This window comes from Pan paniscus, chromosome 8 (assembly GCF_029289425.2).
Source record: "Pan paniscus chromosome 8, NHGRI_mPanPan1-v2.0_pri, whole genome shotgun sequence".
Lineage (NCBI taxonomy): Eukaryota > Metazoa > Chordata > Mammalia > Primates > Hominidae > Pan > Pan paniscus.
In genome coordinates this window covers 91,245,859-91,272,475 of record NC_073257.2, presented here as the reverse complement: position 1 = coordinate 91,272,475, position 26,617 = coordinate 91,245,859, and the positions used below count along the sequence as shown (strand labels likewise).

Below are 26,617 nucleotides of genomic sequence, written 5' to 3'. Positions count from 1 at the left end.
AGAGAAGAGGGAGATAAACCCCCTGAAAAACCTTCCAGTGTGGCTGCTGAGCCCCAGTGCCACCCCCACCTATCCCCAATCCCCCGCCACCGAAGAGGCCAGAGTGGGCACGTGCTGTTCTCCTGCACAGAGTAGCTCAGGACGGGTCTCAGAAATGTCCTCAATGGGCTGTGGATGGGCCCAGAGGCCTGGCTGGTCATTGCTGCATTGTTCTTGGAGGTGACTTTGCTTGGTGAATATCGGTTCAACCCAACAAATTCTTATTAGGCATCCACTGTGGTCCACGCACCTGTGCAGAGCTGTGGGGGACATGGGAAGAACTCCTAGCCATAGCCTGAAGGCATTCCATGGCAATGGGGTGGATTAGGCAAGAATGCAAGGCTAGGGCAGGCTGGCTTCCTGGAGTCTCAGGAGATGTCAGGCGGGGGTGAAGCGGGATGCTAGAGCAGGAGGAAGACAAAGAGGGAACAATCCGGGCAAAAATGCAAGGACCCTTCAAAGAACTGGGAGGGCCCCATTTGGAAGACGGTGCTCATTTCATAGATACCTGCCTGATGATGACTGATGGGAGCTCACTTTACTGATCCTTAAAATGTTCTGGGACCCTGCAAACACTTCATAAGTGTCACTTTATTGAATCCCACTATCCTGTGAAGGACAGAATATTATTACCCACATTTCAGAAATGATGTCATTGAAGCACCGAGAGGTTAAGTGACTGCCCAAGGTCACACGGTTAGTCAGTGATGGAGCCGGAATCAGACCCTCATATTATGACCCCAGCGCCTATGCACCAACCATGGCGCTTTCCTGCCATCGTCGGACCTTGGTCTGCATGTGTGCTGGGGAGACAGATAACTCCTGCCCTCTGGGAGCTGGGGCATGAGATCCACTGGGCAACCGCATGGCAGCAGCTCAAGGGGGAGTCTGAGAAGGGCACGGCAGGGGCACTGCACCCATTTGGCACCCGGCTGCAGCTCTGCTGCAGGCTCAGCCCTGTATACTGGGTAGTGTTGGAGTGTTGACTGGACAGCGCTGGGCCTGGCACTCAGGGTGTCCCCAGACCTTTCACATGACCTTGGGGTTGGAGGGTGGAGGGCACAAGCAGGCTGATATTAGGGAAGGCCTGGGCAGCTCTGGGCAGCCTTTCTGAGCTCAGTAAGGGCCTTAATGTCAGCCTCAAAATTCTGACTTTATGCAAGGTGATGGGGGAAGCCAGGGAGGGCTGGAAAGGGCTCAGGGATTCAGAAGCAGGAAGATGGTCCCCAGCAGGGGTGGGATGCTGAGAGGGTCACAGATCCAGAGGTGGTTAAGGGGGCCTAATCAACTGTTGGATGTGGGGGTCAGGGAAAGTGAGGTGTCAAGGATGACCCAGGCATCTCCCCGCAGGCCTCTGGGGGCTTGGATGCCCAGCTTTGCTGAACCAGCAGCTGCCTGCATCAATATGAATTGACCCAGAGCCCAGGGAGCACTGCTCCCCTCCCCCAGGAAGCCCTGACTTGTGGGAGGGCACTGCAGGCCAGCAGGCCACCACCAACTCCGCTCTGTCCCCCTGCTGACCTTTCTCCTTTGTCAGCAGTGCACTCCATCAATGCACCGGAAGGGCCAGTGCGATCCCTCCCAACTGCTCAGGCCAGGGCTGGGGGCAGGGGCTCGCTCTGCCCTCCCTCTTTCAAGGAAGAGGTTTCCTGAACGTCTCCAGAAAGCTGGGAGCAAAGCCACTAAAGCCCTCAGTGCAAATAGGGAGACTGAGGCCTGGTGAGGGGCAGCTCAGAGTCCACCAGACAACTGCAGTCACAGCCTTGAGCAAAGAGCCCACCAGGCATGAGTCATGCCCCTCCTGCTGGCAGAGGGGAGGGAAGAGAGGAAGCCAGAGAGGAGACTGGAGCCAGGCCCTGGGGGATGGGCAGGCACAATCTGGCTGGGGGAGGGGCCTATGAGGTGTGGGAAGGGGCCGAGCGACTGCACCAGCAAGCCCCGGCGCAAAGAAGAGGATCCTGTGGGCTTCAGAGTGGGGCCAGTGGACTCAGGCAGGCCTTGGGTGGTCAACCATCCTGGTTTGCCCACAAGTGACAGGTTTCTGGGACACAGAATTTTCCATGCTAAAACCAGGACGGTCCCAGGCAATCTGGACGGCCACCCTAGTGGGGCTGATGCTGAACTCTGGTTTTCAGTTCAACTACTCTCTGTGTCTCAGTTTCCTCATCTGGAACTCAGAGCTTATAACAGTACCTTGTGTATGGTTGCTGGGAGGTGGGGGAGAGTGACATTAAATAATGTACTTAAAGTGCTTAGCATCCGGCACAGCATCTGATAAAAATGATTAAACAAACGGCAGGTGGCTGCTGTTATTACTCCCAACTGCTAGACTATTCTTACTACTATGAGTACCAGCTAACACATACCAAGTGTTACCCTGCACCAGACTTTCTAAGTACTGTGCATATGTTGCTAATCTAATCCTTACAATACTTAACGGGGAAGGAAGTATTATCATCCCCATTTTCAGATGAGGAAATTGAGGTGTGGACGGGTTAAGCACGCCCAGGCTCTCACACCTGCCAAGCATAGAGCACTGAAAACCACTTCTTTTTCCACTGGAATGATCCCAAAGCCCAGGAGATGCTGGCCAATGTCAAAATGATTATGGTCACACTGACCCAGGGCAAGAACTGGACAAACACACAGGCCACTCTGGAGGTGCCCTGGGGATTGGCAAGCATACCCTGTTTTCAGGGAGACTGAGTCCCTAATCCTTAGCCTGGGTCTTCAAGACCTTCCCCTTCTGGTCCAATCAATCTAATTTATTTGAGTTCCAGGGTCTATTTACACAGCAAGAGAAAGGAACGCCCCATGATGTACACACGCCTCCTCCTGGCCCCAGGGGCTCCACTCTTGATCAGGCATGTTTTGCCCACTGCGATTCATTCTGCAACAACACTGCAAAGGTCAGATTTATGCCCATTTCCGAGATGAGAAAAGAGAGGCTTGGAAATGTGCTATGGTCACACAGCTGGATTTAAACTTGTCCAGCTCCGAAGCCTGGGCTCCTCTTGGTTGCTGGTATGACAAAATGAACAACAGCATGAGGGCAGAGGGCCACACTGCATATGTCTGGGTCGAGTATGGTGCAGGGAGAGGTGAGTACTAGAAAACTCCAAGGAGGGCAGAGCCCCCTCTCTTAGAGCAGGGGAAACTCTGGCAGCTCAAAGAAGGCACCCAAGCACCCAGGGGTGGAGTAGTCAACCTGGACGGGTACTGCACCCAGGGAGAAAAGGGGGAGGGAGACCTGAGGCAGGAGACCATCACCCTGCTGCCTGGAGGGGAGGGAGGTCTTGCAGAGACCCCTCTTTAGACTCAGAAGCTGAGCATGCAATGCCTCCTGTCCCAATCCCTAGGAAGTTCTCAGCACAAGGAACTGCATGCTTGCAAAGCAATTAGCTTCCAGCACCCAGGAAAAAGGTCGCTGAGGGGGCAGGCAGGCGCTGGCTGAGCAGTGGCCCTGGGAAGCTGGGCCCTGTTATTTTTAGCATCTCAATTCAAGAGGGAGGAGGCCCTCCTTCCCACCAGGTAAATGTCAGCGCCACTGGCAGCCCCAGCCAATTAAAGCAGCTGGAGCCAAAGAGGGAAGACAGAGACTGGTGGCCTCTCCTGCTGGCCCCCAGCAGCTCCTGCAAAGGGCCTGCTCCTGACTCACCTCCCGCATGGCCCTGAACAGGAAACACTGGCTCGGTCTAAAAAGGCTGAGCAGGGGCCTGGTTGGAGTCCTGGCTGGGCCGTGTGACCCTGGTCAAGTCTCATGCCTTCTCTTCTCTGACTCCAGTTCCCCCTCTGGAAAACGCCACCCACCTCCCCACCCCGCCCCAGCCCACTTGATATTATGAGGGTGACATGAGTCAGGGGTTGTGAGGATAAGAGAAGCTTGCCACCCCCTGCGTGGGGTGGCTGCTTTATTATTCCAGAAAAGAATGGACTTCCCGAGCAGGAACCTGGGCCATCTGACGGGGCCTGAGCTGGCTGCTGTGCAAACTGCTGGGGGGATTTGCGCAATCCCGGGGACTTGTAGTCCAAGGAGCCCATGGCTGGCGCTCTGCTGATAGGAGAGGCATGAGAGAGAGGCCGCTGCAGGTCAGTGGAGGCTCTGCAAACACAGACCGGCCGAGCCCAGGGCTACGGGGAGGAGCCATACCTGGAGAGGGCACCAGGCACCCAGAGCGCCGGCAGCATGCCTGGCACTGGCATGGCATTTCCTCTGCATCAGGGTATCAGCCAGCTGCAGCCTTGGGAAGGAATAAATATTGTCCCCTCCCTGTCCCCAGCAGGAGGGAAGGAGGCAGAAGGAGGAAAGAGGGAGTTGGTCACAGCAAAGAGAAGGGAGGCGCATCTCTCATTTTATCCTGGGACCCAGATCCTTAGTCTGTAGTGGGGGCTGCCCCAGGGACCTAATCCCTCATCCTCCCAGGTTGGTCCAGCCTGGCAAACCCCAGAAATCTTAGGTCAGCTCTCCTCCACTGGGGAGAAGCCTTGGGTCCAGCAGCAGCCTTCTGGGCCAACTGCCCCCGAGGTGCTGGGGAAGCCCATACTTCCCTCAGCTCATATCCCCAGCACCAGCTCAAAGCCTCCAGAAGCAGACTCTTCCACTGAGGCACTTCCCTGCTGTGGCTCCCCAGGTGCCTGAAGCTCAGAGGAGATAAAAGGGAAACTGAGGCACAAAAGTGGGGCAGCGATCTACTCAGGGGCATTTAGCAAGTTAAAAGCAAAATATAACCTTCTTTCCTTCTGCCGTCTCCAACCCCCCGGGGGCACCTCCAGCCTCATTTCTTTCCCTGAGCAGTCCTAGCCTCCACAAAGCCCCCATTATCTGCCCCAGTGTGGCTGCCACAGGGTCTTGGCCCAGCTGTTCCCTTTGCGTGGAATGCTTTCAGTTTGGTTCACAGTCTGGTCATTCTTTGGGGCTCAGCTGGCACTCACCTCCTCCAGGAAGCTCTCCCTGACCCCTGAGGCCTTCAGAGCCCCTAGACTCTGGCCCTAGGTAATGCCATGCTGCCTGTGGTCAGCAGCCTCCCAGATGGTTGAGCCTGCTGGACACTCTGCTAAGCCTTGGCAGAGGGGGCTGATGAGGGAAAGGGCAGCCCCTGGTTTCCTGAGTCCACTTTATTTCTTCACTCCCTTGCCCCTTATAAGCCTCACACTAGGCCCTGACTCTGAGGCGTTGCCCCTAGCCCTGACCACTGGGCCTACAAATCCCGGCCTCACTGGGGCTCTCTGGGTAAATGGATGACAGGATAAGCCCTTGCTTGTGGTGGCGAACCTCTCACAGCAGGAGGCAGAACACAAATGCGGCTCCATGGAGCCAGGTCTGCGGGTTCCCGTGCAGCTCTCAGTCCCAGTTCTGGGTGGCTCTCCACAGGTCCCCAGAGCTTCCTTGGCCCTTCAGGGTCAGTCCTGCCTTTCTGCAGATAGAAGGCTCCTATCGCTGCTGCTGGTCCCTGCCCCTGCCAGCCTCTGCACCCCCACGTAGCCTACACAGTTTAGTGTGGCCCTGCACTCAGCTGATAGCCTGAAGCGCCATGTTGGCTACCTTGGGGCATGCCCTCCTATCTCTGGGCCTCAGTTTCCTCATCTGTGCCATGAGTGGGGTGGGTAAAATGATTTCTAAAGACCACTCCTCCCAACACGAGACAGAGGCTGTGGTTTTGTTTTTATTCCAATAAAGATGTCACGCTTGTGGCCCCACCCAGTGTCTATTACTTGCTGCAAGGTCGCTGAGGCTTCAGACCTAGGAACACAGGCACGGCCAAGGCTGTCCTCTGCCCCAATGTGTGGCCTGGGTGTGTGGCTCATGAACCAGAAAGAGACAAACTCCAGAGCTCAAAAAGAGCCAGTGGGGCAAACATCAGTGGGAGGGAGAAGCGCCCTCAGTAAGTAACACCCAGGAAACTCTTTACAACCTCACACTCCTACCAGAGTGAGCACACACCATCCATGAAGCATGTCCAGGACTCTGGGACGGCCAGAGGGAGACCCAGACCTACCTCTCTTGGGAAAGATGCTGCCTACCTGCTCTAGCCTCTGTACCCACCATGAGGAATGCTGTGTGTCCCCTGGGCTGGTCTCTGAGCCTCTCTGATCCCACTGTGTCACTGAGCAATGCCTGCCCCAAGCTCTGAGCTGAGGTCAGGCCCATGGCAGATGGGGTTGGGGGAGGTGTGCAGATTATGGCACCTGGCTCCATCGTCGGTCGCTTTATCTTGCAGCATTTGAGAAGACTGGCTTTCCCCTTTTGGTAGAAAGCCCCAGCGCCTGGTCCAGCAGAGGTGCCTGGGTTGCTGAAGAGGCCGTGGTGGAGCATGAAGGTCCGGCCAGTGGACAAGCCTCCAACCTTGCTCTTCCTGCTGCCACAGTTCCTGGGTGAACTAAGCCTTAGACTGGACCACACCTCACCCTTGCCCTAGCTTGCAAGCTGAGGCCAGCCCTCCTAGCTCTCACAAAGGAGGTGCCACTGCCCTGCAGTCTCTTTTAGCTCCCCACTCCCTGCAGGTTCATGGCCAAACTCTGTGGCCTAGCATTCAAGGCCCTCAGGGGCTGCCTCAGCTGTGGCTGAATGAATCTTCCTCCCCAGCCGGACTGCCCTGACCCATGCCACCAAGTTGTGCAGAGACCTCAGGAAGACCCTACTCTTCCACTCTGTATAGGAACCCCACTCACCTTACCCCTCCACCAGGAAGTCTTCTCTGGCTGCCTCCTACAGCATGAGGAAAGAGCTGCACCTACCTAGCAACCCTGCACTGGAGACTGTGACCTCTACTCAGAACTCTGGACCTGGAGCTGTGCTCTCCCAGCTCAACTGAAGATTCACTATTGGATACCAGGGCCTAGCACGGTGCAGGAGCACAAGGAAGTGTTCAACACCAAGCTGGCTGATGGACAAAATGGATCACCCAGCAAACAAGCAAGTATCTGTGACAGGCAGTTTGTTGTGGTAGGGAAAACACATATTATGGTGTCAGATAAAACTGGGCTGAGTCCTAGCTCCACTATAACCTGTGTGACCTTGGCTAAGTTTCTTAACCTCTCTGTGCTTTGAGTTTTCTCATTTGTACAACAGGATAGTCCCAACTTCAATGGGTTGTTGACACCCTTGAAGACTGCAGTTTGTAATCCCTGACCTACCCCAATCCTCTGATTTTACAGACCAATAAACAGCTGCTCAGAGAGGGGCAGCAACTTGTCCAAGGTCACACAGCAGTTCTTAATGGGACTGAGGCTTGAACACAAGTCCTGCTCAGAGGGCCCACCAGGACAGCAGTCCCACCCTCCTGACCTAGAGGGGCATCCTACCTTGGGCAGGAATAAGCAGTGAGCTGCAAATGGATCCAAGCTTGGGTGGGGGTTGTGGAGTCATAGCAGGCTGCAGAGGCTGGGGTGGAGGGCCTGGGCTGCAGGCCACAGATTTCACGCAGTGGGAGGAGAGGTGTGCATTCTCAGCTGGCGCTGAAGATTGACGGGCATGCCATATGCGGACCCTGGAATCCCAGCTCCGTGTGGCCATGGGCTGGGCCCTGGCCAGGCCTGCTGTGAGCTGGGCTTGGCATTCAAGGTCTTCACGGCCAGCCCCAAACCGCCTATGTAACCCTGGAAGTCTGCTGACTGACAACTTAGGGTGTGCATGCCGGCAGCCTAAAGCCACACACCAGGGGCTGGAGGGGCTGGCAAGGAGAGTGCAGCCCTCACCCCAGGTGGCTGCCCACAGAGCTCTGAGCAACAGCTGTTTGGGATTGCCTCATATGAAATCCAAATCCAGCCCAACCCCAATCCCCGATCTCCCTTTCCACCTTTTCTTAAAAGACCGCACAACCATGCTGCTCAGTGGAGGAAACCCTCCTGTGTGGCCACAGCCCTGGAGTCCACCCCCTACTCACTCCCGCTACTGCCACCTCCACTCTTCATGCTAGAAAGTGCCAGAAAGCACTAACCATGCTCCAGGCATGGCTGTGAGAGTGCCCATGGCTTACTTCGTTGAATCCCTCACAACTAGAGGGATATTCTCCCCATTTTACAGATGAGGAAATGGGGCACAGAGAGATGAAGTCGCTAATCAGAAGCCACAAAGAAAGGGGTAACAGAGCTGGAAAACCTCCATGCCTCGGCCCGGTCTACAGCCGCAATCTGCAAGCATCCTCCACACTCATCCACCAAGAGTGTTTTGAGTGTCTTTCGTGAAGTGCCAGCCATATGGAACAGTTTGTCATGCCCCTGACACGATACCCCTCTCATCTGTGGCCAGCCTTTGCCTGCGGTTGCAGCCCAGGCCAGCTAGGGCCTTCTCACCTCTGCCCCAGACTTCAGAGCCATGTATACCTGGCTCTAGTCCGCCGAGCCACGTGAACTGGGCCACATCACTTGTGGGGAAAAGCAGGGCTGGGCGCTAGTCTGCTCTAGCTGGCTGGACCTCTGTGCTCTACCAGGCCCTCTTCAGCAACCCACATACCTCTCCTGGGCCAGGGGCTGGAGCTTTCTACCAGAAGGGAAAAGCCAGTTTTCCCAAATGCTGCAAGATGAGGCGGCCGAGGGTGGAGCCTAGGTACCACTCTCTGCTGCCACTGTCTACACCCCTACCCGATGTGGGTCTGACCTCAGCCCAGGAACTTAGGATGGTTGTACCTCTGAGCCTCTGTTTTCCTATCTAGCAAATGGGAATAGGGCCTTTCAAGAGCTCTCCAGGGTGTGATGGGTGTGAAAGGACTTCGCACACTGTAGAGAACTCTATAGTGCAAGAGGTCATTGCAGCTACTGAAGGTATCACAGAGTAAAGGTTGGAAGGGAGGAGCTGGGGGTCAAAGAAATCTCCATGACATCTAACCTGCAGGAGTGAGTCTGCCAAGGAGAGATGGGAGGGTGGGCAAGGAGCAGTCCAGACAGGAGGCTCTGCAAATAAAACAGAGTAGACTCCCCATACCCTCCACTGCCCAGCCAGGTGGATTTGGAAAAGCACAAAAAACCAGGCCACCAAGGTAGACAGGGGCAGCGCTGGAAGGTAAATGGGGTGGGTCAGGAGAGCCTTGAACATCACTACCTGACGGAAAGAGTTGCCACTCCACCCCGGCCAAAGCTTCTGTCCTGGACTGCTTGGGATAAGCTAGATGCTGGCACCACTGACCCTCCTCTGCAGGCAGGAGGGTACCATCGCTCATTGGCAGATGAGGCTTATGGAGATGAGGAGGACTTGCCCAAGGTCGTGGGCCTGGTAAGTAACTGGTGGCGCCTGCACTTGAACTCAGTTCTTGGCGCTAAATCCCACAATTGCTACACTTACTCAAGCAGGGTTGGCTTCACTGGCCGTCACACAGGGCCACAAGCTTAGAAGGACCCTACTCTGCTGTCATCATCTTGAAATCCTTTATAATTCATGAACAAAGGGCTCTGCATTTTCATTTAGCATTGGACCACAGCGAAATTATTTAGCTGGCCCTAATTCTAGGAGACTCTGATGGGTATTGTTGGGTGCAGATGCAGGTGCGAAGGGCCATGAATAAACTCTCACTTTTCTGGGACTTTGGTGGAGCTGAGCCTTCTGCTGGGTCTTCCTTGGCCTTTGACATCAACCTAGCAAATTTCTCCTCTTTCCAAGGCCCAGCGTAAATATCACCTCCCGGGGATCCTTCCCAATTTCCTTCCATAGTGGCACCTACCACCCATGCCAAGCAGAACCTTGGCTCCCTGTGCTGTGGTCCCACACCCTGATCCTTTAGCAGGTCACAGAGCCTCCCAGTGGATATGCAAGCAGTGGCTACCTCTCCAAAGGCCTAGGACTCCTCCAGGCCTCTTGGGTACCCCAGAGCTTTCTGCTGGCCAAGTTTCCAAAGGACAATCCTAAGGATACTTTACAAAGGAGTCGTGGAGAGGAAGTTACTAGGTCATGCTAGAAAGCAGACCCCAGAGAATAGCCTATCTTTCTATTTGCAAGAAAATGGCAGGTATGCCTGGGAATACTAGGTCAGAACTAAAGCCCAGATAATCCCAGAAGCCTCCTCGGGAACCCCCTCTAACCTGGAGGGGCTCTCTGGGAAGGAGGGAGGGAAAGGAAAAGGAAGTGTTGAATTGAGGTGGGTGCAGTGTGGTTAATAAGCACCCAATTCTGGCTGTGCTACTTCCTGGCTGAGTGGCCTGCCCTCTCTGAGCCTCAGTTTCCTTATCTGCAAAGTGGGTAATAAATGACCTATCCCTGAGAGGAGATCATGGGAGAAAAGAGCATAAATGTTCACATCTGATGACCTGGATCCGAAGCCCAGCTCCAACACTTATGAGCAGGTGTCCCTGAGAACCTCACCTGCATTTATTGTGCCTCAGTTTCCTCATCTGGAAATTGCTTGGTAAGGCCTTCTCAGGCTTTTCAAGGGGATTTAGAGCACTCATGGAGGCAATGTGCCAGTCTCCTGGCAGGGAGTCAAATGTGGTTGTTGTACCAAAGCTGGGCACTGCAGGCCCCCAACTCCTCAGGAGTCAACAGGGAAGTACAGGTGGGAGAGCGGGAGCAGGGATGACACAGACCCCACCACCTTGGTGGAGGCGGGCAGGGTGGACTGTCATGCCCATGATTCAGAGAGTACCCAGGCCCCAGGGGATGAGAAGCCTGGAGAGGAACAGCCCCCACATCCCCACTCTACCTGTAACCTGTTTTATTCTCATGAGACTACTAGCTTCAATTTGTTGAAGCCCTGCAGAGTGCCCAAAATTGCTCTCGGCAATCTACGCAGCAGCCTCTCATCCTTGCGGCCACCGTATAGGAGGCGGACGGGGACGATTCCTGTTTCCAGATGGGGAATGAGTCCTAGAGTGGGCAAGGGCTTGTCCATGGTCAGTCACATGGCTGGCCCTCAAGCCCCAACACCCTCCCCAACATACACACAAACAGAGCTCCAGCTCAGCCTCGGCCCAGGCTGTCCAGAGCCTCCCAGGAGCTGCTGGAAGCTTTTGCCGATGCAGAGCCATCGACCTCTGAACTGCCTCTTCTTGTTGGAATGCACCCTGCGTTGTGTGTGCATGGATATGCAGCCCCGTGTGTGTCAGAATGCTGTGTGCTTGTGAGAGTTTGTGCCCGTGTATGTGTGTAGTTCCAACACGAGTTTGTGCATGTGTATGTGAGCATGCAAGTGCACGCAAGTGTTATCTGTGTGCATTCATGTGGCATGCAGAAGCGACGTCTGTGTACACGTTTGTGAGGAAGCGCACATTTGCACATCTGTATTATCTATGCACTCACCACCACTCATGTCTGTGTGTGCATGCACATCCTGCCAGGTTCTGCTCCATCTATGCTTCTGTCTCCCCACACTGTAACTCACTTGTGGTCACCTCCCCAGAATTCTCCCCCCAGCCTCTGAACCCTCTCCACGCCACTGTTATGGGGCTTGCCACATCACTGGGATCTTTCTGTTTCTCCACGGAGCAGAGAGTGGGACGGGCCCCTTTCCCTTGCACTGCAGTTGGTACCTAATCCAGGAGTTAGCACACAGTAAGTGTTTAATACAAGCTTAGGAAAACGAACTTGAGGGGCGGAGGGAAAGAAAGCCTTATCCAGCCTACACACCCCTCCTCTAGAGGGGGCCCTGGCTGCCACCTCAGAGGCACCCGGAGGCCAGGCCTGGTCCCTGCCACATCACATCACAAATGGGTCATGACCCCAGACCCACCAGGAGCCTGTCACCTGGTAAAAGCCCCTCTCCCTTTTTCTTGAGTTGGGACAGGATCTGGCACTTCTGAAGACACCCATAATTGCCCTGATCCCCACCCCCAAAAAGAAGCTAGGAGCAAGGCGAGAGGCAGAGTAGGCCAGCGGGCAGTGGCTGGCGCACTGGAGCCACACAGACCTGGACTTGAACCCTAGGCTCAGCCAGGTGTGCCGCCTGGGGCAAGTTACTTCCTGAGTGAGTGACGTTCAGTTTTCTCACATGTACAATGCTGGTGATTACAGCAATGCTCTCATAAGGCTGCTGTGATGCTGAAAGAAGTAATAACTCTATAGTACTTTGCACAGTACCCAGAATACAGTTAAGTGCTTGTCGGGTTAGAGGATATCATTACTGTTATTTCCATGGACTAGAGTAGAAAGCTGAGGCCCTCTAGAAGGAAAGGGCTACCCAAGGCGATACTGGGAGTTGGCAGCAGAATAAAATCCCATGTCCAGGTCCCAGGTCAGGACATTCACCACCCTCCACTGTGTGGCTTTCTTTGAGAGGAAAAGGCCAAGGAACAAATAAAGACTGAGAAAGAAGCCCCTTCCCCTCCCCAGCCCTCTGGGCCCCTGAAACAGCACCATGCACTCTGGGCGGCCCGCACTCCCTGTCTGCCCCACGTCAGCAGGTGCACAGCACCAGAGGGCCAGCCCATCCCACTTACCTGCTCAGGCCTCTGCAGAAGGACCAGGACTCAAGTCTGCTGAGAGCGTCTGGAGGAGGAGGCGGCAGCCCTAGCAGTAGTACGAAATCAGAACACAGCTGCCGTGAGTCCTATGGGAGACAAGAAAGGGGGCAGTGAGCTCCAAGCTCTGACCCTGCGGGCAGCCCCTCACCCACGTCATGGACCTCTAGGTCCTGGCTGCCATCTCCTGGAAGATGGAACTGGCCCACCAACGTGGAGCTACTCGAGACACTGGATACCGCCCCGCCACTGCCAAATAAAGGTCGCAGCTCCTGAACGTCACATTCGAAGCCCCAGCACCGGCCGAGCAGCCCCGCAGCCCTGAAAGCCAGACCACAGCAGCAGCCAAACCTGCCTGCCCACCACTGGGCTCCAGTCAGCCCGGCCTCCCAGAGCCCCTGGCTCCGGCCTTGGCACACGCTGGGTGCCCCGCTCAGAGCTCTTCTCCCCACTTCTCTTTCAAGGGCCCCTGGCCTTTGAGACTCTGCTCAAGTGCTTCCGTGGAGCCCTCTCTCACCAGCCCCTCCTTGCTCGTTCGTCTCCAGTGGGCTGTGCGCCTGGCCAACCTTGCCTCCTCCCGCTTCCCACAGGACACTCTCCCGCTCCAGGCCCAGCTCCTGGACATTGGGAGTGAAGTCTAGTTTCTCTCTGTCCTCTGAACTGGTTAACAAGGACCACAGAGATTCCTTGATGGATGAATGGTGCCGTGAAAGTGTGCAGTGAACAAACAGAAAAACATGGGCTGACTGAAGTCAGGAGGCCTCCCCCCATCCCTTCCTCTATCCGATTCTAGAATATGGGGTCAGATTGATGAGAAGAAAGGGACTTGGTGAGGTTGATACTTTTCCTTGTCATTTTACAAATGAGGAAACTGAGGCCCTGAGAGGGAAAGGGTTCCTCCCATGGCGAAAGGCAAGGCTGGAGTGAAGTCCAAATCTCCTCAGGGATGGAGGCTGTGTGGCTGTCTCCCCCCAGTTCCTGCATCTGCAGACCCCTGGCCTCCCTGACTGTTGAGGGTCAGGTCAACAATGAAAGGCAGCTGCTGGGAAAAGGAGAAGGCAATGGGAGGCCTCTGGGGTGGAAAAAGTGTAGCAGGAAAGCTCATGCTCAGAAAAGAGGGATCAGCCTCATGGCTCTACTTCCCCTGACCTGGGGGCCTGAGGCTCAGGGCGGGCAGAGGGGACATCACAGGAAGCCCCTTCCAGTGTCCACAAGACGCACCTCCAGCCCATCTTCAGCTGGGTCTTTGTAAAGTCCCCCTTCTGCTGGTGGGGCACACACTAGACACTAGACCCACCACTTGGAAGAATAGTTTGGAAGGGTCTCTTACCCTGTGACCTCTCCCATGACCCAGGAACTCCATGTCCACAGAAAAATGTGCATATGTTCACCAGAAGACGTGTTAGAATGCTCGTAGCAAGGCAATTCGTAACAGCCAGAAAATGAAAACTTCCCAAATGGCCACCAACCATAGAATGGGTCAACTGGTGTTTCCACACAACAAACTGCTGCACAGGCTTGGGAATGAGTGATCTGCAACTTCACTACGGGTAAATCTTGCAAACACAATGTTGACTCAAAAAGCCAGGCACGACAGAGAATACACTTATGAGATCCATTTATATAAAGGTCAAGAAGGGCAAAAAGACTCTACGCCTGTAATAGATGAAATACGGCAGGGGTCCTCTGGAGTTCCTCCTATCAAGAGGCGGAGTCTGTTCTCCACCTGCTGAGAGCTGGCCTTGAGAGTTGTTTAGATCAATAGGATTCGGTGTGAGTGACATTTTGTGAGTTATAGAGACTAGGCCTCCTCAAGAAGTCCTGCCATTTCTGGCCTTGCCTCTCTTGTGAGGCTGCAGGCCATGGAGGGAGGTGTCTGTCTTAGTGGAGGGTGGGGAACTCCCCTGGCCAGCACCCACTGCCCGTGTGACTGAGGCCATCTGGACCTTCCAGTCCAGCAGACCCTCAAACGTGACTGGAGTCACATGAGCCCAAGGGAATCAGGAGGAGAAGTCCAGCCAAACCACAGAATTGTGAGGTTTCATAAATGGTGGCTGCTTTAAGCCACCAAGTTTTCAGGTGGTTTGCTAGGCAGCAGGAGATAACTCACAGCAGGCTGGAAGTCAGGACAGTCGGTATCCTTGAGGGGGCAGTGAGTAGAGGGCACAGGGGGCTCTAGTGGGTCTGCAAGGTTCTGTTTCTTGATCTGCCTGGCAGCTACAGAAGCATGTGCCCTTCAGGATAATTTGTCAAGCTACAAATGTAGGAGATACACACTTTTCTGCATGGGTGTAACACTTCAATGGAACTAAAGACAAATCTTTCCGTGGCTTTCCACCCAAGTGAATCAGGTCAGCCCCGCCCTGGCCAGCCGGCCTCTGTAGCCCATCCCCAGCCCTGCAGGCTCTACCTCACTCTTCTGTGCACCCCCACAGGCTGCATCACACCTCCACCCCAGGATGCCCTTCCCCTTCCTACCATGCTCAAGCCTGCAGTCAGGTGGCACCTTCTCCTGGAGGCCCTCCCTGACCTCCCCAGGCCTTGCCTGGGTGTCCATATTCACACAGTTCTCTCTCTGGGGCTGGGTCTTCCCCAGAGCGTGTAAGTCTCTCTTCTGCCTCTGCAGCTCTCGGAGTTCTCCAAGCAGAAGCTCTATCAGGGTTGGGTGACACCCCTATTCCTCTTCCCCCAGGGTCGAGACACCCCCAGCCATACTGTGATGGCCAGAGCAGGCTTCAGGGGAGGATGGGGAACTGGGATCTCAAGATAGGTCAGCTGCCAGCACCCAACAGGGCAATTCTCTCCTGGGGACCCAGGCTTCTCCCACAGAGATGGAGGGTGGGGCTGAATCCGGGGGTGCAGTAAGGGGCTACAGAGTGCAGGGCTTATGGGGGGATTATACTCCCCATTTCACAGTAAGCCATGATGCCCAGTAAATGTGCACCACTCCTTCCCTCTTAATTATCTATTAAAACAAAATTGCAAGACCCATGGCCGTAGTATAATGCTACACCCTCTGGCAAAACAATGGAAACTGCTAGGCAGACAGAAGGAAGAGTTGTAATGCCAGACAGAGTGGGCATCGGCTCCACCAAAATCCTTCCATGTACTGACTCCATGAATTGTCCATCAGCCCTGAGTGACTGAGAAGGCGGAAGCCCTCCCCCATCCAACCTCAGGTGAGTGACTGGCTGGGGCCTCAGCTGATCCCTAAAGCCAGGGCCTTGGCCTGGCCACCCCTCTAAGGGCCTCTCACCCCCACATTTGCAGCTCCAGCTCTGTCCTAAATAGATATGTGGTCTCTGGGGAAACCCCTCAGCCCTCAGTTCCCCCCAGTGTCATCTAAGAGCTATGGCTGACACAACGATCTCTGATGAGCCAGTTTTCTCTCTCGTGGGAGGAATGGAATCCCTGATAGGCCAAGGCAGTGCTGAGGCCCACCATCTTTCTGCCTTCCTCAGGGTCTCCACTGTACCAGCGATGATGCTTACCAGCAATAGGATGATGCAGCCACCTCACACACTACAGACAGGCCACAGCACCTGTCACCTTCCTGCCTTCTACCTCCAGGACCCTTTGCTAAGAGAGGAAGCTCCTTACCCAGCAGAGAGGCCCAAACAAGCCAGAAAGTGGCAAGGCTGGGAGAGGGAAAGACATCAGATCCCAGGAAACACGGTCTGTCCTGTAGCAGAGAGAACTCCAAGCCCACAAGGGCAGCTGGGTAGGTCACAGCCTAACATCAGAAGCAACTCTAGACTAGAGTATGCCTTCCACAAGTGGGTCTGCTACCTTGGGAGGTGGTGAGTACCTCATTCCCAGAGGCATGCAAGCAGAAGGGAGCTGCCACGTGGTGCTGTGGGTGCTGTAAGCACCAGAACAGAGCTGGACTCTATAGTTCCCAAACTCCTCTGCTAAGAATCACCTGGGCTGATTGTTAAACCCACAGCTTCCCAGGCCTTTCCCCTGGGAATGGAAGTCTATGGGTCTGGAACACAGCCCAGAAATTTAAATTTTTAGCAAGTCCTCCCAGGTGATGCTCTGCATCTGGAAAGTTTGGGGGAGCACTGGCAGATGACCCTCCAGGTCCCTCTGAGTCCCTCACTCCACTCCACCACCCACACCCCACCTGGAAGACACCACCCGGGCAGCAGCCTTACTGCGTCGTTAAAATAAAAGTGATTTAGAAGCTTTAAGAGGGGGCAAAGATGTCAGGGGGAGGGGAGATTCTCAGCCCGTGGTGATACTGGCGGCAGCTCCTTTCTAGCCCCCCTGGGCCCCCCAGAGCCATCCAGAAAAAAAGCTTAGCATTTGTGGAGGGGGGTGCTGACAGCTGTTCAGCTGCTGCTCAGTGAGGCCCCGGAAAAGCAATTATCTTGCTCTTAGCAGAGAGGAGCTGGCTTTTACCCGCCCGTTCCCTCCCTCCCTTCTCCCTCCCACCTTCACGCACACACACACACACACACACGCGCGCGCACACACACACACAGACACACACACACATACACACCCAGGCCAAGATGCTGTGGCTGGCTCTGAACCCGCCTTCCCCCACTCCCAGCCTCCAGATTTCTCCGACTCACTCAACCTCCATCCTCAGAGCACATTTCCAACACTTAAATCATTTAGCCCGCTAAACCGGAGACGGCGAAATGGGTGCTATTTCTTAAAAACATACAGAGAGCGTATTAAATTATTGATAGCCATTAAACAGGGGGAAAAAATTAAACAGCTCTCAGCTCTTATCAATCATTCATGCAGTTTCCACTGGGGTGTTTTCTGGAGAGTGATCACTCCGGCAACCTGGGGAGCCAGCTCCTGCCGGGCAGGGAAGTCTGCCGCTGGATAGAAATGGAGGGGGCCACCCCAGTCCCCAGCAGTCGGGGGGCAGCACTGCCCTCAGAGGGGATCGGGGGTAGGAGTCCGGCAGGCAAGTCAGCCTCTCTCCATTTGCAAACTCCCGCCTCCTCTTCACCACACCATTAACAAAGGGAGACTCCAGCACCGCCTTCAGGAACCCCCTTAATTAAATCCAGCCTGCTTTTATTGAGCTGATACTACACATCAGGCCTGTAGGACCCACAAAGAAAAAAGCCTCAAGGCACCTATACAGGCGAACGGGCTCCAAACGTGAATATACTACACTGTGATAGGAGCCATCAATGGAGAGGGGGCTCAGAGGAAAGGGGGGCAGCCTTGGCCAGAGTGGGGGTGCCAGGGAAGCCTTCACCAAAAAAGTCATTCTTGTGTAAATTCTTGGAGGGGGAGCAGAAAATCACCCAGACAACGAGTTGGAAAGGGCATTCTAGAAAAAGGGAATAGAATAACTCAGGCAAAAGCACAGCATAGCGTGGTGCCTGTGTCTCAGCACCCACCCTGCCAACAACAGCCTGTGGGGTGGGGGCCTGGGCACATAAAGTGGAGTGTGGAGCAGGCTGGAACTTCAGCCTCTCCTCCAGGCACCAGTCACATTCAGGCCAGGCCAGGGGAAGGAAGCATAAGGCCAGGACCCTCCAGGTGTGGACGGGCAGGAGGTTGGGGTTCACCCCAGCTGCCCGGGCAGCAGCACCTCCACCCCCGCATGGCAGATCCATTTCCTGGCTCTGACTCAGGACACCTAAGCCAGTATGACGCAGACCATGGAGGCTGCAGGCCCAGGATGCTGCCGGTCTCTCGGCCACAGACAGTCCTGGCAGAGCTGCTCAGAAGACAGGCTCCCTCCTGCCACTGAGCCATGCCAAGGACCTCGGCACCAGAGCTGTGGGAGCCAGCAGACATCTGATACCACCCAGCCTCGCTGCGTGGGGACCATCCACAACCAGAGGCCACCTGAGGCTCCGAAGGCAGGCCAGGCTGCTGCGGGGAACAAAGAGGCTAGGCCTGTCCTTGCCCTGGTACACAGGGCAAGCTCTGCATGCTGAAAGCTGTTGAGAAGCCCTCACTTGCTGCCTTGCTCAAGAGCCCAGGAGCTCAGGAGCTCACGATCTCAGGAGCTGGGAGCCAGGAGCCAGGAGGAGGCCCTGCCAAGTGTTGATAGCACCCTCGCCAGAGAAAGCTGCTGTCACAGGGAAACATTCTGGGGAGTGTGGTTGTTTACCACCAACGCCTGGGACCGTCAAGAAATAATCAGAAGAAATTAAATTTGCTAAGTTGTGAAAGATATAAAGGAACCCTCCCTCCCCAAATGCCCAGACGTTTTGACATGGACAATCAGGCTGCTCTATTTTGCCTGGTTTCGGGGAAATGTCCTTAGATCTGCAGGAACGGGTGGGTGGTGGGATATATATGCAATCAGCCAGGATTGGGAGACTGGGCCCTGAGTTCTGCCTGGGCTCTGCCATCAACCTTCCCCTCTCTGGGCCTTGTCTGCTCCCCTCCTCTGTACAGGAACAGATACACATTCCAGGCCCCTTCAGCCATGCTGATATTACAGGGCAGAAGTGGTTTCCAGGCGGCGTGTCCACAGAGCCTGCCAGGAACATGGGGTTCCTGAAGCCTACCCCAACACCTCTGCTACGCTCACCCAAGGACTTTCGGTGATGGAGCCCAGTGGGTCTGAAGTCATCAGCCATTCCCCTGCTCCTGCACACACCCATGCTCACACCTGAATTGCTACATGTAACCCCCTCCCTTTAGTTCAGCCTCCACACAGATGCAGGACCCGTGCAAAGCGTGGGTCCGACCTGGCACAGAGCAGGCTGTCAAGGAAGGTCTGCTGACCAGCAGAATCAAGACAGGGATGGGCAAGCGACCCTACAACCCAAATCAAACACACCTGTCCCCTACTCAGGTACCAGCCCTGACTCCCCACTGCCAGCACGTCCCACTGCCAAATTTTCAAGTCCTGAGAGTCCTTCACTTGGGAGTTGTGTCCACACTTCTAGAAGTCTCTCACACCCTCTACACTCCAGCCACACCACAATCACTCAGCGTTCCCTGGATGTTCATGCCCCAGGGCCTTTGCCTATGCCATTACTTTTTTAGCCCAACCAAGTCCTACTCTGGGTCAAGCTGTAGCTCCCAATTTGTAACTGTCACAACACTTCACACTAGACTGAATTCTATTCACATTTGTTCCAAACACTCAAACAAACCACCCCAGCTCCCAGCCTATAGCCCCCGATCAGCTTTTCCTAATGGCTAACCTACATCACACCTGCTGTAATTTTAAAAACCATTCCCTGGATAGTGGGTGAGACGTTCTCAGCCAAGTGTAAGTGAGACTGTATTCTTGGAGCTCCCTAAGGTGAGGGAAGGGGCAAGCTTGGGAATTTCCAGGCAAAGCCAGCAGAAAATTGGCCACAAATGAATCATTAACTCTTGAGTCAAGATCTCCGAGTAGCTGGTGCCAAGGTCTCAGGCTCTGGCCTGTGTGGGCCCACTTGGTTTCCCTTGGCTCAGGCCTGAGGGTGCGCCTCCCCCGTCACCCACACCCCCTGGCCATCTGCTTCACCCCACAGCCACTAGCCATCGAGAGCAAAGACTCTGCTCTTTGGTCCAGGGCAGGCCAAACTTCTTATGGGAGAGGGTACACCTTTCCCCGGGAATGATTCCAAACTTTTGCCCACACACTTCTGTCCTTCTGGAATGCCATCCCTTCCAGTGAGCTAAATCCTCTTTGTCCTTCAAGGACTGGCTCCAGCCTGGCCTGCCTCCTCCCTTGCCTGCCCACCTGGGCCCCATGACCTCCGAGCCCCTGCAGCCCCGGCTGTGTCTACCAACTGTCTCCTCCCTGCCCTGGCCTGGGTGCCAGGGCCTCGTTTCTTCAGTGAAGCCCCTGCTAGGATGGGGACACTGCATCCTCTACTGGACCCTAACAGCTATCATTAAGTTGGGCACAGACTGGGAAGCCCACAGGTGATGGGGACTGCTCATGGGCTCTATGCACAGGGGCCCCAGTGGTGGTCAGCCCAGGAGCTGGGCAAGGGGAGCAAGTAGATTGGCAGCCATCTGCATAACTGTGCAAGGAGTCCCTCGGTGCCAATGGCCACCCCATCTGGAAGCACAGGTGAGTGCATGACAGATGATGTATTGATATCACACTGGGATACCTGTTAATGAGGTATCATCTGTGCTTCCAGACTTCAGGTCCATTGGTCATGAAGTTCATGAGTTCAAGCCCTTCTTCCAGGCAGCTTAGAGGAACTATGGTGAAAATGGAAGCCCCAGACTGCAGTGCTGGCAGTGGGGGCCTCAGTCCTCACCTGGCTCAGGCAAGACATCATGTTCCCCTGTGGGCCTTCTTTCAGAGCCTCTGAGCCAGCTGTGGTGCAGCCACCATATGGTTCAAAAGAGACAGGGGTAAATGTAACCACTGGCTTCCCACTGTGGGGCTGGGTGGCTGCAGAGGGCACAGCATTCAGAGTCCCAGGAGCCAGCTCCTTTGTAGTCGGCCAAGATCAGTACCAACTACCTCCTTCCCCAGGGCACCTCTTGCAGGCTGAGGCTTGCAGTTTCAGCATGGCCCTCTCAGTTCCCTGGAAGAAAAGCTTGAACTCTTCTTCGGTGGGACGGATGGACATCAAGTCTGGAAACACAGATTAAACCTCATTAATAGGTATCCCAGTGTGGTATTAGTGCACCATCCGCCATGCATTCACCTGTCCTTCCAGACCGAGTGGCCACCGGTATGGCAATAAGGCCGAAAACAAGAATAACAAATACCGCTGATTTGAGCAGCTGCTTTGTGTCAAGCTCTGTGCTAAGCTCCACACACATTTCTCCTGAATTCTCCCAACATGCCAGGAGATGGATACTACTACGAACATGCCTGCTGGAAAGATGAGGAATCTAAGGATAATAGAGATGCAGATGAGGATGAAGTAACCTTCCCACATCCCAAGGCCAGAGGGTGGCAGCATGGGGGTTTGGATGCAGGCATCTGGCCCAGGCCCTGCATGCCACCCCCAAGTGCCTAGCACCCCTCATCTCCTTTGCTCACAGCTGGAACAAGTCCTATGGGTACCACCCTGCAGCCTTCACTGAACCTTTTTCTCATCTGACCTTCAAAACACTCCATGAGACCACTGGTGAGGGTCATTATTGCCATCTTACAGATGGGGAGACTGAGGTCTGCTGGGGGAAGGAACTTGACTTCTCTAGCAGTTTCTGCACCCCTTTTGTCCTCACAATAACCCCATGAGGTGGCCATTGCTAAGACCATTTTGCAGGTGGGAAAACAGTGATGATGGGAGAGGCAGAGGGGCTGTCTAGGGCCACATGCTGGCAACAGAGCCTGGGTTTGTGCACCCGGCTGCCTGACTCTTGACTGGGCTTCTCCCACGACCCGGGGCTGTCCTCAAGGTCTGGCACAGAATATGGGCGAGTGCATAGGCATGGTGGGGAGAAACAAAGGGTGGATTAGGAACCCAGTGTGGGGGCCTAGGAGTGGGCACCACATCCCTCCCTCCCAGCCTCCCCTCTCCAGCACCATCCATATGGAGGTGGGGTGGAGATGCTGAGGACAGATGAGGCTACCTCCCCAGTTCCTTCAGGACTCCTGGACTGGGGCACTCTATACTCATTTACGATGACAGAGAGTCTTATCCATGAGCCTAATGATCAGGCGGGGGCAGCCCAGCCACGCTGGGCACCGGGTGTGTGTTGCACGCAAGGATGTGAGTGTGGACAACACCCATAATGAAAAAGACAGGATGAGGTGGCAGTTGCATGCCCACACGTGTGCACACAGACCCATGCACACAGGCGCACTTGCACAGAGGCATGTACACCCCTCACCAATGCACATCCACACTGGGACACACACCGGACAGCGAACAGACATCCACCTCCCAGAGCCACGAACAGATCAACACAGAGAGAGGCAGCCCAGAGGACATAGGCACATGGATGCCTGCAGAGTGCAGGCAGACACACACATGTGTGCACCTGAGCACACCTGTGTTCATCTGCACACAGGCCCAAAGCAGCACACACCTGCGTGCTGGGCTAACACAGTTTATGGGCTGTGGGCAGGGATGTGGACAGCCTCAGGTGCACACAGAGCACGTGGGCCTGGGTGTGCCCACTCAGGCATGGGTCTGGGTGCATGCATGTGCACATGCATGCACGTGCACATGCATGCACGTGCACATGCATGCACAGGGGCCTTGGTGGTGGTCAGCCCCAGGAGCCAGGCAGGGGAGCAGGTGGGCTGGCAGCAAGGTGGGCTTGCAGAATTGTGCAAGAAGCCCCTCACTGCCTCTGTGCTGATGTAGTTAGTCCTGTCCAAAACAGCCCCATAAATCAGGATGCTGCCTGCTGTAAGCATTTATACCACTGTCCCTGGGATGCAGAGCTTAGAACAGAGAAGCAGCCAACCTCAGGCCCTGACCCACGATCTGTGTGTATTAGGGGGTGATGGTTGGTATTTGGCTTTCCTTCTACCCAAGGCCACCTCCCCACCCTTACCCCAATCAGGCCCCCTGTCCTGCTAGCCCAATATGTCCGGCCTCCTTCAGGCCTTTCGTCCCCATCCCACCTTTCTTCCTTCACTCTCAGCCTGAGATCTCAAAGTGCACCATCAGCCTGAGCACCACCCTCCCATCCCCAGTGCTGAAAGCTTCTCCCAGCAATTGGCACCCTAGGACCTAGGTATGGGTGGGTGGGGTGAACAGTCCATTCCCAGACAGTAACACTGCAGGTGGTTATCAGATCTGAGATCTGAGCTGGGGTCCATACCTAGCTCCACCTCGGATGAGTCCCACCACCCCTTCTCCCAGCCTCACTTCCCCTGTCTGTAAAGGGGGACTGGAATGGGACCTCCCAGGGCTGCTCGTCCTGAGGATCTGCTGCCTAGGGAAAAGCTCCTCTGTGGATGCTGATTAATTATGACTATTAATAATACAACCATCTGTATCTCACAGTGGAGCGAGGATGATTAAAACTGGGCCCTGTGCCCCACTGGCAGAATAAATGGGTCTCCGGGTGGGCTGGGATGTCAACACTAGCCTGGAAGCAGATCACTGGTGACTGTGTTGGGAGGGGCTCTTTATACTGCATAGACAGATGCTGAGAGGAAGGACAGAAAGGCAGGCAGGCAGAAAGAAGGTGGGGAGCTGGCTTACCAGACGATGAACAATAGACAATTACCCCACGCCAGGGCTCTCAGGCAGGACTCTATGCCTGCCCCTGGGACAAAGCAACTGGGTCTTTTCACCTCTTCTCAACCCCACGCCCACCCTACAGCAGAGCCCAGAAGCTCCAGCTGCTGGAGGTAGTGAGGTGGTAGGCATGAGTGCCATCCTCTGTCCAGAGAAGTTTTGGAGGTTGCTATCTGCCAGGATCAGGCCAGTGCCCTCCCTGCCCCCTGCAAGCCCTGCTCCAAGTAGCGTCCATCAATGGAGGAGCCTTTCTGAATGCCTCCGAGTAGTGTGGGAGCAATGGAGACGGTCCCTCCTCCCACCGCCCGGTGGTGCCCAGTGCACTTCTGACCTCACCCATCCACTTGAACGCTCTTTCGTGGTGAACACATCTGCCTCCCACCTCACATTTACCAGACTGTGAGCAACTCTGATCAATCCACCTCTGTGAACACCACTGGCGGGCCCCACAGAACCCTCACCCTGAGACAGACACTGTTAACCCAGTAATCCTCACAACAGCCCCGTGTGGTGTTTACACCCCTTTTATCAATGAAGAAACTGAGGCACAGAGAGAGAAAGGAACTCACCAAAAGTCACACGGCCAGCAGTAGTTCAAATGCAAAGCATGCTGTTTGACTCCTGAGGTCTAACCCGCTAGGCTACAAAAGCTGACTGAATGAATGAGGCTTAAATAGCAGGATGCAGAAAGTTCTGGGCTTTGTAAGTGAACAGTGAAGTGGCCAGAAGATGGGTATCACAGGTTCAGGCCAGATATCTGCATTAACTGGCTGTGTGGCCGCAAGCCAGTCACTTGCTCACTCTGGCCTTCAATTTCCTCACCTGAAAAAAGTGAGCAAATGGGGCTGCTCCATCCCCTGGCCAGATGCAAAGGCAATGGAAGAGTGAGTGCTCTGAAAATGATCAAAAAGCATGATCATGAGGGCTATATCCACAGCAGCCAGGACTTCCAAAGCGGAGCCCAAATGCCTGTTCAGGCAGGGGCACTCAAGAACAATAGATGAAGGATCTGAAACCAGGGCTGTCCTAGAAAATCTGGGGCACTCGGCCACCTGCACGATGCCTGTAGTGAGGTAGTGTTACATGGACTGCCGCCAAGCCAGGCCGAACCATCTCTCCAGTCCCATTTGTCGATCATTCTTGGGTCTCATCAACACACTTCCTGGGTACCTACCCCACATCCAGCCCTAGCAGGGAGTGGGTATGGAATGAACAAGAGCTTCCTAAACTCAAGGGCTGAGTGTTGACCTTCCAGGGCCTGCAATGTGGTTGGGGGATGTCCCCTTGCACAACGGGCAAAGACCGGCCAAGGAGCATCTGCTAAGTTCTTATAGGAGCTTCCGGGCTCAATCACCCACTGATCGCCAAGCTGGGTGCTGGCGATGCAATGGGGGCAGGATCTAGCCACAGGCTTGGGGGAGCATATGAGTCACAAATAAAGGCCTGTGTACCCCCAGGCTTCCTTCCCACACCCATGGCAGGCATTACCAATTGGTCCCCACGCTCTCTTACAGAGCTCCTTGTAGCCTCAGAATTGCTATTCTGTATAGCACTCCAGGCTGTCACTCTCAGGCAGAGCATAAGACAAAACCTACAGCACTTGATGTCCCTGTTAGTGGAGCAACTACTACATTCTGCTGGGTTCAGCCACGCCTGGGAGAGCTAAGGCCTGGTCTTGGTCTCTGGCCTAGGAGAGAGCAGCCAGATGGTGTCAAGCTTAGACCCTCAGTTTGGGAACTTCAATGGAGAGGCACAGAGGGCCTGGGGGTGGGGGGATTTGGTTTTGCTACAGAATCCCAGCTTCTTGGCCAAGACTCTCCACGAGAGTGGTTTCCCTTGGCTCGGATGCCAGGATGGGGCTTTCTGTAGCCCCACCGTCTTAGGGAGTGTGGTGGTCACCTCTGGGTATTGTGCAATTGGAAGACAATTTACCAGAACATCCCTCCAGCAACCCCTCCCCACTCATTCCTTCTACAAGGGCACAGAAGTTGGTGAGCACTTAGGGGAAGGGCAACCTGGACAGTGTGCAGAGTCCGTCACATTTCCTCCCATCTTCCTGATGTTTGTCATTTCCTTCTGCCATCGAAACTGCCATTAGCTTAATAATCAATTCACAACTTTTGCATAAATACTTTTATTTTTAAAAGAACTTTATATTACTACCTTAAATACAAAATTAGCCTTACTCACCAAGGATAGAAGTTAAACACAAAAACAAATACAAGGAGAACAAACAATGGCACTGTTTTGCTGCCTGCCTGCTGGAGGCTCCGGGTCCTGCAGGTGCTCTCTGTTGAAAAGGGACACCAGCAAGTATCCAGTCACTGGCAGCTGTCCTTGACACAGTCAGAGGGCTAAAGGGGACTAGGGGCGGAGGGGTTTTCTCAGTCCTGATTAACATGAACTCCTGAATGCCAACGGTCACTTTTGTTTACCTTTGAGGAGCAGAAAGAAGCTCAGTTCAGTGGCACTCTCAGGATCGAGGCAGCCTGTAACAGGTCTGTTACACAGAAGAGGCTCAGAGAGGTGGGCCAATGGCCCCAGGTCACACAGCAGTGAGTGGCCAAGCCCGGCTTCCGACCCTAGTCTCTTGCCTAAGCACAAGATCTCTCTTCTCTGCCACCACCTTCTCTATGCCACACGGAGGCACTTAGGCAGAGCAGAGTCGCTGTGACCTGCGGCTGGTGTGGTAGCAGTTTTTACACCTGAGGTTAACAGCTGTGATTTAAGAGGTTATTTGTCTAAATTTTCGGGAATCAGTTTCTCAGGGAGGAGACAACTAACACATTGGGCTTGGGAAGCTAGTCTTTTTAGAAAATATTTATAGCATTTCAAGACAGTTTGGTGGCAATTGGATCTAGCATCTGCTATTTTCCTCACTTTCCACCATGGCTTTAAAACCCATGGCAGTTAAGACACACACACACACACACACACACACACACACACACACACCCCCCCCACAACAACAACCCAACAACAACAGCAACCACATCAACGCTGATAGGAAATCAAGGCCCATCGTTTCTTTGAGAAACAAAACATGAAGCTGGCATGATTTCAGAAAGCTCATTACTGCCTCTGGTTAAAACCCCAGT

The 26,617-nt window shown here is 54.6% G+C and overlaps 1 protein-coding gene across 8 annotated transcripts in view; it reads right to left on the bottom strand.

Annotated features, from left to right (window-relative positions):
- Nucleotides 1-26,617, bottom strand: part of ZMIZ1 (zinc finger MIZ-type containing 1) — a 248,024-nt gene that overhangs the window by 185,541 nt on the left and 35,866 nt on the right. For 7 of the 8 annotated variants that reach the window (XM_034930952.3, XM_034930956.3, XM_034930955.4 and 4 more), the window contains exon 2: nucleotides 12,400-12,509. The gene's annotated coding sequence lies outside the window, so the exon portion shown is untranslated. Of the gene's footprint in view, nucleotides 1-12,399; nucleotides 12,510-13,750; nucleotides 13,769-26,617 lie in introns of those variants that run through there. The other variant, XM_063607450.1, reaches the window with a different exon arrangement.